General features: G+C 34.6%; 1 protein-coding gene and 1 long non-coding RNA gene across 5 annotated transcripts in view; one reads left to right on the top strand and one right to left on the bottom strand.

Moving 5' to 3' along the window:
• Positions 1 to 9220, bottom strand: part of METTL8 (methyltransferase 8, tRNA N3-cytidine) — an 83530-nt gene that overhangs the window by 65336 nt on the left and 8974 nt on the right. For all 4 annotated transcript variants that reach the window (XM_071747370.1, XM_071747371.1, XM_071747373.1 and 1 more), the window contains exon 2: positions 8907 to 8964. The gene's annotated coding sequence lies outside the window, so the exon portion shown is untranslated. The remainder of the gene's footprint in view (positions 1 to 8906; positions 8965 to 9220) is intronic.
• LOC139797695 (uncharacterized) lies at positions 4543 to 8552 on the top strand. The gene is made up of 2 exons (XR_011726555.1): positions 4543 to 7131; positions 7203 to 8552. It is a non-coding gene; the product is annotated as an uncharacterized lncRNA (long non-coding RNA).

Raw genomic sequence — 9220 nt, 5'->3', positions numbered from 1 at the left:
CACTAAGTTTTCCAAGCTCAAGTTACATGTGCTCTATTCAGTAAATAGATTTTTTTTTTTATTCCAAGCCGCCTTCTCCAGTTCTTCTAATGACATTTTATTCTGAACTCTGTATTTGCAGAAGCCCTGCTCCAGCTGATAGAATCTGTGTATTTTGGAGCATGTTTTCTCTGCCTGCTTTTTAAGCCTGGTAATAATTCTCTCATTTGGGGGAGGACAAGTAATTTTAGTATAAATATGACAGTTCCTTTTAATTCCTTAAAGAACTAATTCACACTGAAGTAAGCTCTCATAGAACGTAGTAACTGCATACCAAGACATTATGTACATTAGTCCAGTATGTGTGAATTCCAGTGATATAACAAACTACACTTTTACTTCTATTTTGTTTATATTTATATGACAGGTATTTGTATTATAATTAGTTTTCCTTTGCCTACCTCTAAAAATTTAAAATACCCAGAATCAAATTATTAGTAATATTTTTTAATATGTAGGACTGTAATAAGAAAGGATATCTTGGGGCTGGGTTTCATCCAACATTTTGAAATTTCAATTAAAAATCTTTTTTTGTGGCTTTAGAGTCAGTCTGTATGTAAAATATAGAAATGCATCCCACCATGTGCATCCAAAAATTTTTGGTTATTTTAAATTTATAATTTGAGGTCTGGCCCATTTTAAGAGAAGCCTCTATGCAAAACATTAGGGAAAGCAGAAACTTCAATTTGTTCTCTTTATAGGTTTGTTTATTCACCTCTTTGTTTATGCACCTCTGCAATAAAAGGCTTTGAAAGGCTGGCAAGCTTGCTGAATGATGACTTGTTACTCTTTGAAGGCATATTATCTTAAAAATTACAAGACAACCTGAGTGTTTCTAATGAGTAGAGCTCTTATTGAAAGAAAATAAATGGAACAGATTGAGAAGGTGTTTTGTTTTTTGGTTTTTTTCTCTGCTGGGACTACCTGTTGCTCTTATGGGGAACTTTCCTGCTGATTTGACTTTTTATTCTGCTGTGAGACTGATGTCAAGAGTTACGTGATTGCTGTGGACAGGAACTGGATTTGCCATATGGAAAAAAACTACTTCTCCCCTAGGGAGAAACAGAAAAGGGAAAGACAGAGTAGGGCACATGGACAGTATTATCTGAAGCTATATTCTTGGTCATTTATTTTATTCAGCCTCTATTTTAGATTACACTGCAACTAATAAGCAGACGAGATACTGGCCTGAAGCCGGGAACACAGATAAGCAAATAACATTTGTGTTTAATGCAAATGTTTAACTATAATGGAAGCAATATAGTGTTTTCATATATTGGATCTGGTAATACCCATGTAATTAAAAAAAAATGACATCAGAATTTGCCAGGTGGAGATTTGCCTTATATGCGGAGTCCTTCAGCAGAGAGAAAAGGGCAACTGTAGACTTATACATCATTACAGTTATTTTAGCAGTTCATTGTCTGTCTTTTGTGCATTCTTTGATTATGGATTACACACTCAGAATGTTAAAAAAGAGGTTAAGATTTTTACTTATAAGGCAGACGTGCACTATGAAATAATTTACAGCCAATTGTCATACTGTTGAATTTTGTTAACCTATAGTACCTCTGAAAAATGCAATGGTTTGAGATAGGGAAATGTTTACATCATAACACAGGGAACTTCACTAGCAAAGCAAGACTCCACAGTAAGCATACAACAAATACTGAGAGCAGAAGGCAGTTTGAGGGAGTTTAGCAGTGAGAGGGCATAGGTTTTCAAATATAATTATTACAGATCATTTAACTAAATTTTTGTATTTTTTCTAATTAAATTTTATACACTGAATAAAGGAAATTAAATCCCATACTTTACTCAGTAATTAAATAAATCATAAATAAATATTATCTACTTGGTTGAAAAGTTTAAATGCAGTAATTGGAAGACAGTATCATATTACTGAGGTAAATATTCTGGAGTTCCTGAACTAGATGCATATAACTGAAAAATTAGTAAGTTCTATCGCTCCCTTTCCATTCAGTGGGTTGCACAGACAACAGTTAATCCTAATTTGAAAACCAAATAATCTAACCAGAATGACTGATTTTATGGTTTTGTATCTTGTTGGTTGCCAACTTATTATTATCTCATTAAACATAGTTATTACAGAGAAGTGATTCTTTAAGTTGTGCCTACTGCAATACTGGTTCTGCTCCTAGAAAATTGCATACCTAAGATACTCTGTCATCACCCACAAAATTTTCAACGGGCATTTCTTGAAAAAAGCATTATTTTAGGGCCAGTGATAATTATTGCTTTGTATTTTGGTACATGCTTAGGGTTCCCTTTAATGTCGCTGTTTCTTGAACATATATTTTATCAAACCTTTCATTTGGGGTGCACAGACAAGCTCCCTGATGTTTAGATGTTTATCTGAGCAATTGGTATTACACAAGGTCTTCGTGATCCCTCCATTCTGCTGAGACTCCCCTGAATACAGATTATTTTGAAAAGAAACATAACACATAGCTTGAAAATTATGATGAGGATTATGGCAGACTCATTAGCATTGATCTGTTGTTATCTTCCAGAACCAAGGATTTTCTTTTCAAAACATAGTAAATTGAGACTTGGTTTGGGGTTTTACATTTTTCTCCCCTTTCAGAATGGAGTGGTAACATGGATCTTCTCGGATTCAGAGCCTCTTATTTATTTCTTACTATCTCCTGCTTTGTCACATTTTACTCTGATTTCTCTTTCATGGCAAGAAGAGCACTGTGGGGAACAACAGGTGCCTTCTTCTTCTTTCCCTTGTCTGTTTTCTGTGGTTGGCTAATGAGATTGCTAACAATGAAATTCAGAGCAAGAGGTCTTACCAGGAAGTTCAGAGGGACTGAAATCTGCTCCTGTGAACTATTCAGATGTCCTACAAATCACAGGTTGTAGGCCTTTAATCACTAATTCCTATAATACTTCAGAAAGCTTGAGCTTGTAACTGCTAGCTCAAACTGTCACCATATTCATTATGTTCCAACAGAGTTCAGCAGTTTCAGTGCAGAGCCAGAGCAAGTTCACATTTATTCATGCAAAATGCAATATAAAAAACTATCCTATACCTGACAAAGGTGGTTTTAGGACTTCTGTGAGTTATATGGGCTCACATATTTTTTCACAATTTCACCTGAAAAATAAAGGTGGGTTTTTTTCACTTTTGTCAAGATTTGTAATAGAACTAGCTTTTGTAATAGGGCAACAGGTCACAGTCTTTCCAGTAGTTTTTTTGGCCATTTCATTTATTTGTATGGTTCAGTGTAGGACTGGGACAAAACTACCAGCAATTAAAGGACTACTTTGACTCAATTCTTTCCTACACTTGCAGCACAAGTCAGGCAGGTGACATGAAGATGAAAGACAATTAATCAGATTCATCAGGAAGACAAAACATGAGATACTATTTCCACCCAACACAGAAACCTGTAGAAATGGGTGTTTTTAAAAGCAACCAACCAGTCATGATTACAGTTAGCAATATAACCAGGAGAGCCCTTCTGAAAGGAAAGAAAAAAAGTGCCAGTGAAAAGGAAACAGTATATATAACTACATATAAACCAGGAAACTATCTAGAAACTAGCTAGAAATGTGGTGCTATTGAGCTTTTCTTGCAAAATGATAAACATGTTGCTCCTATACTTAATATAAAATATAAATAAGTATGTACCACAAAGATATTTCCAAGAATATTATTATGTGTTGTTTCATAGTGGGTAAAAAAGGCCTGGAAAGTAAACACAAGCCTAAAGCTTGTCATGATCAAAATTCATGGATTAACTTCTAACACCTTAAAAAAATTATCTAGAAGCATAGAAAGTGCTAAATCTATTATTATTGCCAAATATCAATTTGCCTTTTGTTTTGGACTATTAAATTACACAGCTAATAATGGTCTAACAAATCATCTCCAACTGCATAAGCAGCTGTAGAGAGGAACAGGTAGCTGCTTTCATAACTACAGATGTGTATTCCTCCTCCCAGAAGCACAAAGTCTTGTCTTCAATGTGTAACCTCCTGACCAACAGATATTACATGAATAGTTTACAAATGGTGCAATTCTGCAGACAGAAGTTTTTTCTGTAAAGGAAGTGCCTTGACTACTGAGTGTGTAGGCATGTATGAATAACTTGACTACTGTATTATGTTTGAGTGTATGGAGATACATACATACACACACTACAGTGTATAAACTGTAGAATCCACACTTGGCTACAGTTCTTCCATCAGCTTCTGTGGAGACAGGCGTTCACAGACTGTTCTGGCCAACTGTCTTCTTAGACTTTCAGGTGAAACTACTAAAGAAAGCTCCTAGTTCAGAATGCCATGCTCCACTACTGTCTATAACCATACAATATTAACAAACTGATTTGGAAGATTCCACTGCTTCCCCTCTTACCCCTGCTTACAGTTCTTGCCCACATCGTAAGTAATTTTATCCAGCTGCAGTATTGTGTAAGCAATGGATTATGAGAAGCTTGAGTGATCACGTTCAAAGTTAAACTGCAGATCTTGCCCCAACTATTTACCTCAAGCTTGACTGAGAAATTGAACATTAAATGCATTCTTTTTTCATACAAGTCAATTAGCAGTGCAACTCTACTTGCAATCATTGTGTTTGTGCTGATGGAACTGACTGTTCTTCTAAACAGAGGGAAGCTGTTCTTTCTTTATGACTTAAGAGTAGAGTAAGATCCAACTGACATTCATCCAACAATGTCCCAACACTGGAAAATTACTGCATGAGACATGGTAAAAGCCAAGTTTCCAAGTGTTACTCTGCACAACTGCCCCTCAGGTGTTTTTAGTGTAGCACAGGTTACCTTCTGCCAGTTTGAGACGATTCATCCATGTATTCTATTTGCAGTAAACATTAAAAAACCAGCCAGAATACAAACATTTGCCATTATTTAAATGTTTCTTATTCATAGATTTATCATCAGTTGTCTAAGTTGTTGGGATACAGTTCTGCCTGATCTCCAGAGCTCTTCCCATAAAACTGTCTTGCTCCGTGACATTTATCAAAACTTGACAGTACTTCAGGCACTGATACATTCACTATGGCAGTAACCAATATCTCCTTGTTTTTTTTTAATACAAAACCATCTACCTCTGTCCAAACTATTTTATACTTGGATTATAGGATCTATCAGTGAAAAAACATCTTTTTTCTTTTCACTTGTATACCCCATTGTACAGCCCTTGTTCCTGACTAGGACCCCCATTTATGTCAGTAATATAAACAAAATAATAGGAAAGCTTTTCACTGAATACAGTAGATAAGACCCAAAGTATCGACTTCACTGAGATCTATGACTGAAGTTCTAAGGGGAATATGCCTACATTTCTACAGTAAAAGTGTCTGCACACCACCCCTAAGATGAAATTATTAATATTTCTGCTTTACTTGATATAAACACATTTTCTGGATCAGATTTTCCATACCATTCCACAAGTCAATATTGCTTATTACAGTGTTATCACACATTTGCAGCCAATTGCTATAGCATAAACAAAATGAAAAATCTGTTAATGTTTTACTGGGTCAAAAAGCACTGGCAAAGATGTGCTACAGTTCATTACTATGTTACTGGAAATCCATCTTTCATAAACATGAAGCTTCCTTTCTGGATATATAATCAAATCACATTGAATTTGATGTCAGAAAGATTATCTAATTAGTTTCCATTGACTTGAATATGTGTTTATGTTTCCTAGCTGTTGTAGTAAGTTTTACAACAGTGTTTTTCATTAAAGGCTGGCAAAAATATTTAACTATATCTCAACTTATCTTCTGCACAGTTCTGGCTGCTGAAATATTCTTCTAAAGTATCTTGATTCTTCAGGACAGTTTTGTATATTATAAGCCTTAATCTACCACCTTGATGCAGCTGGACACAGTATTTAAAAGAATCAAGTTGCAAAGGCTTGCAGAATTAACAGAGCAGTCCTAACTCATGTCTTCTATGGGTTCACTCAGTGAGAAATCTGATAAAGTTGGTTAAAGTTGAACCAAAATATTCTGTTGTGCAATAAAGGTAAGATAAGAACCAGCACATATGAAAGAACTTCCATGACTTCTTGCCTTTTGCTTCTGACTCATAACTGCCTCCTCCATCTTGGTAATGTGTCACCAAGATTATGTGGTGACCTGTGCTAGAATATTGATGCATTTCTTCACATAACCATCCAAGCAGCCATCCCAATTAAGAAAGGAATACGAGTGAGAATGGATGCCCACAGTGAGGCCCACTTTAGCCAGGAGACTCAATTAAAGAAACATTTATGTACACCGTATCCTAAATGAAAAGACATCTATTAAAGTAACCTGGGGGATTCTGTAAAAGGGATCTACACTTGTTCAATTAAAACTGAATTAAGTTTTAATTAGGAGTTTATTTAGTTAAAAATACTTTTTCAGAGAAAGCAAGACTTACATACAAAAGATAAGAAAGGGATGACTTGGATGAAACACTTTTTGCATTGGTGAAGTCAGTCAGCGTTTAGGGCAGAACTGTAACACTGTGCTTCTAAAATTAAAAAAATGTGCATCACAGATTTACAGATCATATGAGAAGTATAAAACACTACAGTGAGCCTGCTATCTGAGTATGTGGCAGGAGAAATACAAAAACCTTAAAAAAACCCAAACAGTAAAATTTTAAAGTCTTCTGTAATACTGATTATACAGATCACATTACCTCTCAAGTCCAGAGACAAAATCTCATAAAATGTGAATCTTTTCAAAACAAAGCAGGTGTCCAAGTGAAAGACAGATGTGTTGTCTGACCACAATTTTTAAGAGTACTGTTGAGTTTGCATGTGTCAATTTACATGTGTCTATCTCAAATGTGCTAGGACGTTTTTTTAGAACTGCCCAATATCCATACTTGAATGTTGAAGTCTGTATGGTTGTTGGTGTTCATTTTAGCTACAAAATTAAACCACAACACATAACATCTCTTGGTCACCAAAAATCGGTGTCGCTTTGGGAGAAATAAAAATTTCATTATTTTATCCTCACTTATGTCCTATCTCTTTGCCAACTGTTAAATATATATTTTCTATATTGCTAGGCTCAAGGCTTCAAGTCCAAAAGCTGTTGTGTGGCAGGAATTATACATACATTATTAACATTGGCTCTGTCCCACAGTTAATAATATTGCTAAAAGTATCCAATTTGTAATAATTTTGTTCAGTAGTTCTTCCATTTTCTAGATCATATTAACAATGCTCTACAGAAATTTTTTATCAGTTCAATTCATTAACCACCAATAATTTCTTTGCTCTAGAGTGGCCTATCATGGTGCTCTGGAATTTGTCTGAGAAATATGCCATACATGCAAGATATCCGTGCATCAGATCTAGTACCATCATTTTGGCAGACCCTTAAGTACAAAATCAGTTCCAATTTATACCTAACACCTTTATTCTGCGGCCTCAGAAATTTGTTCCTCCACACTTCCCCAGCTTACTGACACTCAGTTTCTCAGATTTGGCTGTCCTGCCATTTGCTTTGGATAATCTATTTCCACTTCACTATAGACATGGAATAAAGTATTTCTCCTTAAATGCTTATTCTTCCTCTTTTCCTGTTGTTACTTTTACTATTGCAACCTTTCAGATTTGGCAGCAGTGTAGAACCTGCTATTTTCTTTTCAAGCCATTTTAGAATATCACAACATTTATTCTTATTTTAGAATATAGAGAAAATCAGAACATCTCTCTTGCATTCAAATGTCAAGTAACAGCATAGAGAACCTACCCATACTTCTAAAAATTCATAACACCAAAGTCTGATTAGTACTGTGAAATAAGTCCTTTAAAAAGGGAAATCTGGGGAACATGTACTTTTGTGCACTACAGTTCAGCACAGAGATCTGTGGCATACAGACGAGATTCTCTTTTAGCTCTCTAAGGAGTCCTACAGATTTCAGATGCAGCAGTAATTTCTTGCTGGAATGGATTCTTCACAACTAGGGATAATCCTTCATTTGCTGTTTACTCACTTGGATACATTGCTGTATTCCGTATCAGCCATCTGCTTATTTATTATTGCAAGAAAGCACCCCTGCATTAGCTGATTTTATTACACTTACATGGCTGAAATGGCGTTTTAAATCTATGACCTTCTTTTCATTAGCTTGAAATAACTTCTTAAAACATTAGCTTCTAGGCTAATACTGCACATGCTTTTTCTCAGACCAACAGTCACATTTTTACCATTGCAAATAATGCATTCCATAATTTTTGAGAATCAGGCTTTCACACATACAGCTGTTTTTATTAAATATTTACCAATTACAACAGTTCCTTATTTCAAATCTGTTATTTTTTCAGCTCCTATTTATAAACAACATATAATAACTCCTGAAATAACACTTTCAAAAATTCTTTGGTTTGAAATTCCTCCCAAAGCCTATCTTCTATCTGGTTCTGATGATGTCATAAGGTATTTAAAGCATCTTTGGACTTTTGACTCAGTGTCTGAATTTATTAAATAAAACTAATAATAACCTCAACATATTTTAATATTAATTTTGTGTAAATCAACATACATACTCCATGCATGTCTATATACTACCTACATTGCAGAATTTTAATTCATATAATCATAAATATACTGTATTATAGTATCTCAATTAAAATGTATGCTAATTACATTAAGCAGATGTTAATATAGTTTTAAAACTATAAAATCTACATAACTAGCTAAGATTTCAAAAGAATATTCTATTCCCTAGGAAAATACAATGTTAAATGACCTCATGGTCAATATGACATTTAACAACAATGCATTTTAAAGAAACAGATTATTGAGCCTGAAAGACAGCAGATTAAGATGGGAGAGACTGAAAAACTACCTTTATGCATACCGTGAGCCATATCACCTGCCAACTTGTGTCATGTACTCTTCAGCCATCACTGAATCTCCTGTGAAAAATGCAAGATTCAAAATAAATCCAAATCAGAATAAGCCACAATTTTTACTGTAAAAATTTCTTAGTCTTCCTTAATCATTATTTTTGGGTTATCTGGTATTACTGAACTGACAATATTATTATTGGGTAAGAAATTTCTAAAAGCATTTCCAACATTTTCTTAGTAGACACTGAATCAGAATTTTCAATTGCTACAGGACCATATAAAAAATCCATTTAGAATGTATTTCAGTCCAATGCCTAACAGC

Source organism: Heliangelus exortis, chromosome 6 (genome assembly GCF_036169615.1).
Source record: "Heliangelus exortis chromosome 6, bHelExo1.hap1, whole genome shotgun sequence".
NCBI lineage: Eukaryota > Metazoa > Chordata > Aves > Apodiformes > Trochilidae > Heliangelus > Heliangelus exortis.
The sequence above is the reverse complement of the archived record's forward strand: the minus strand, read 5'-3'. Positions and strand labels throughout refer to the sequence as shown.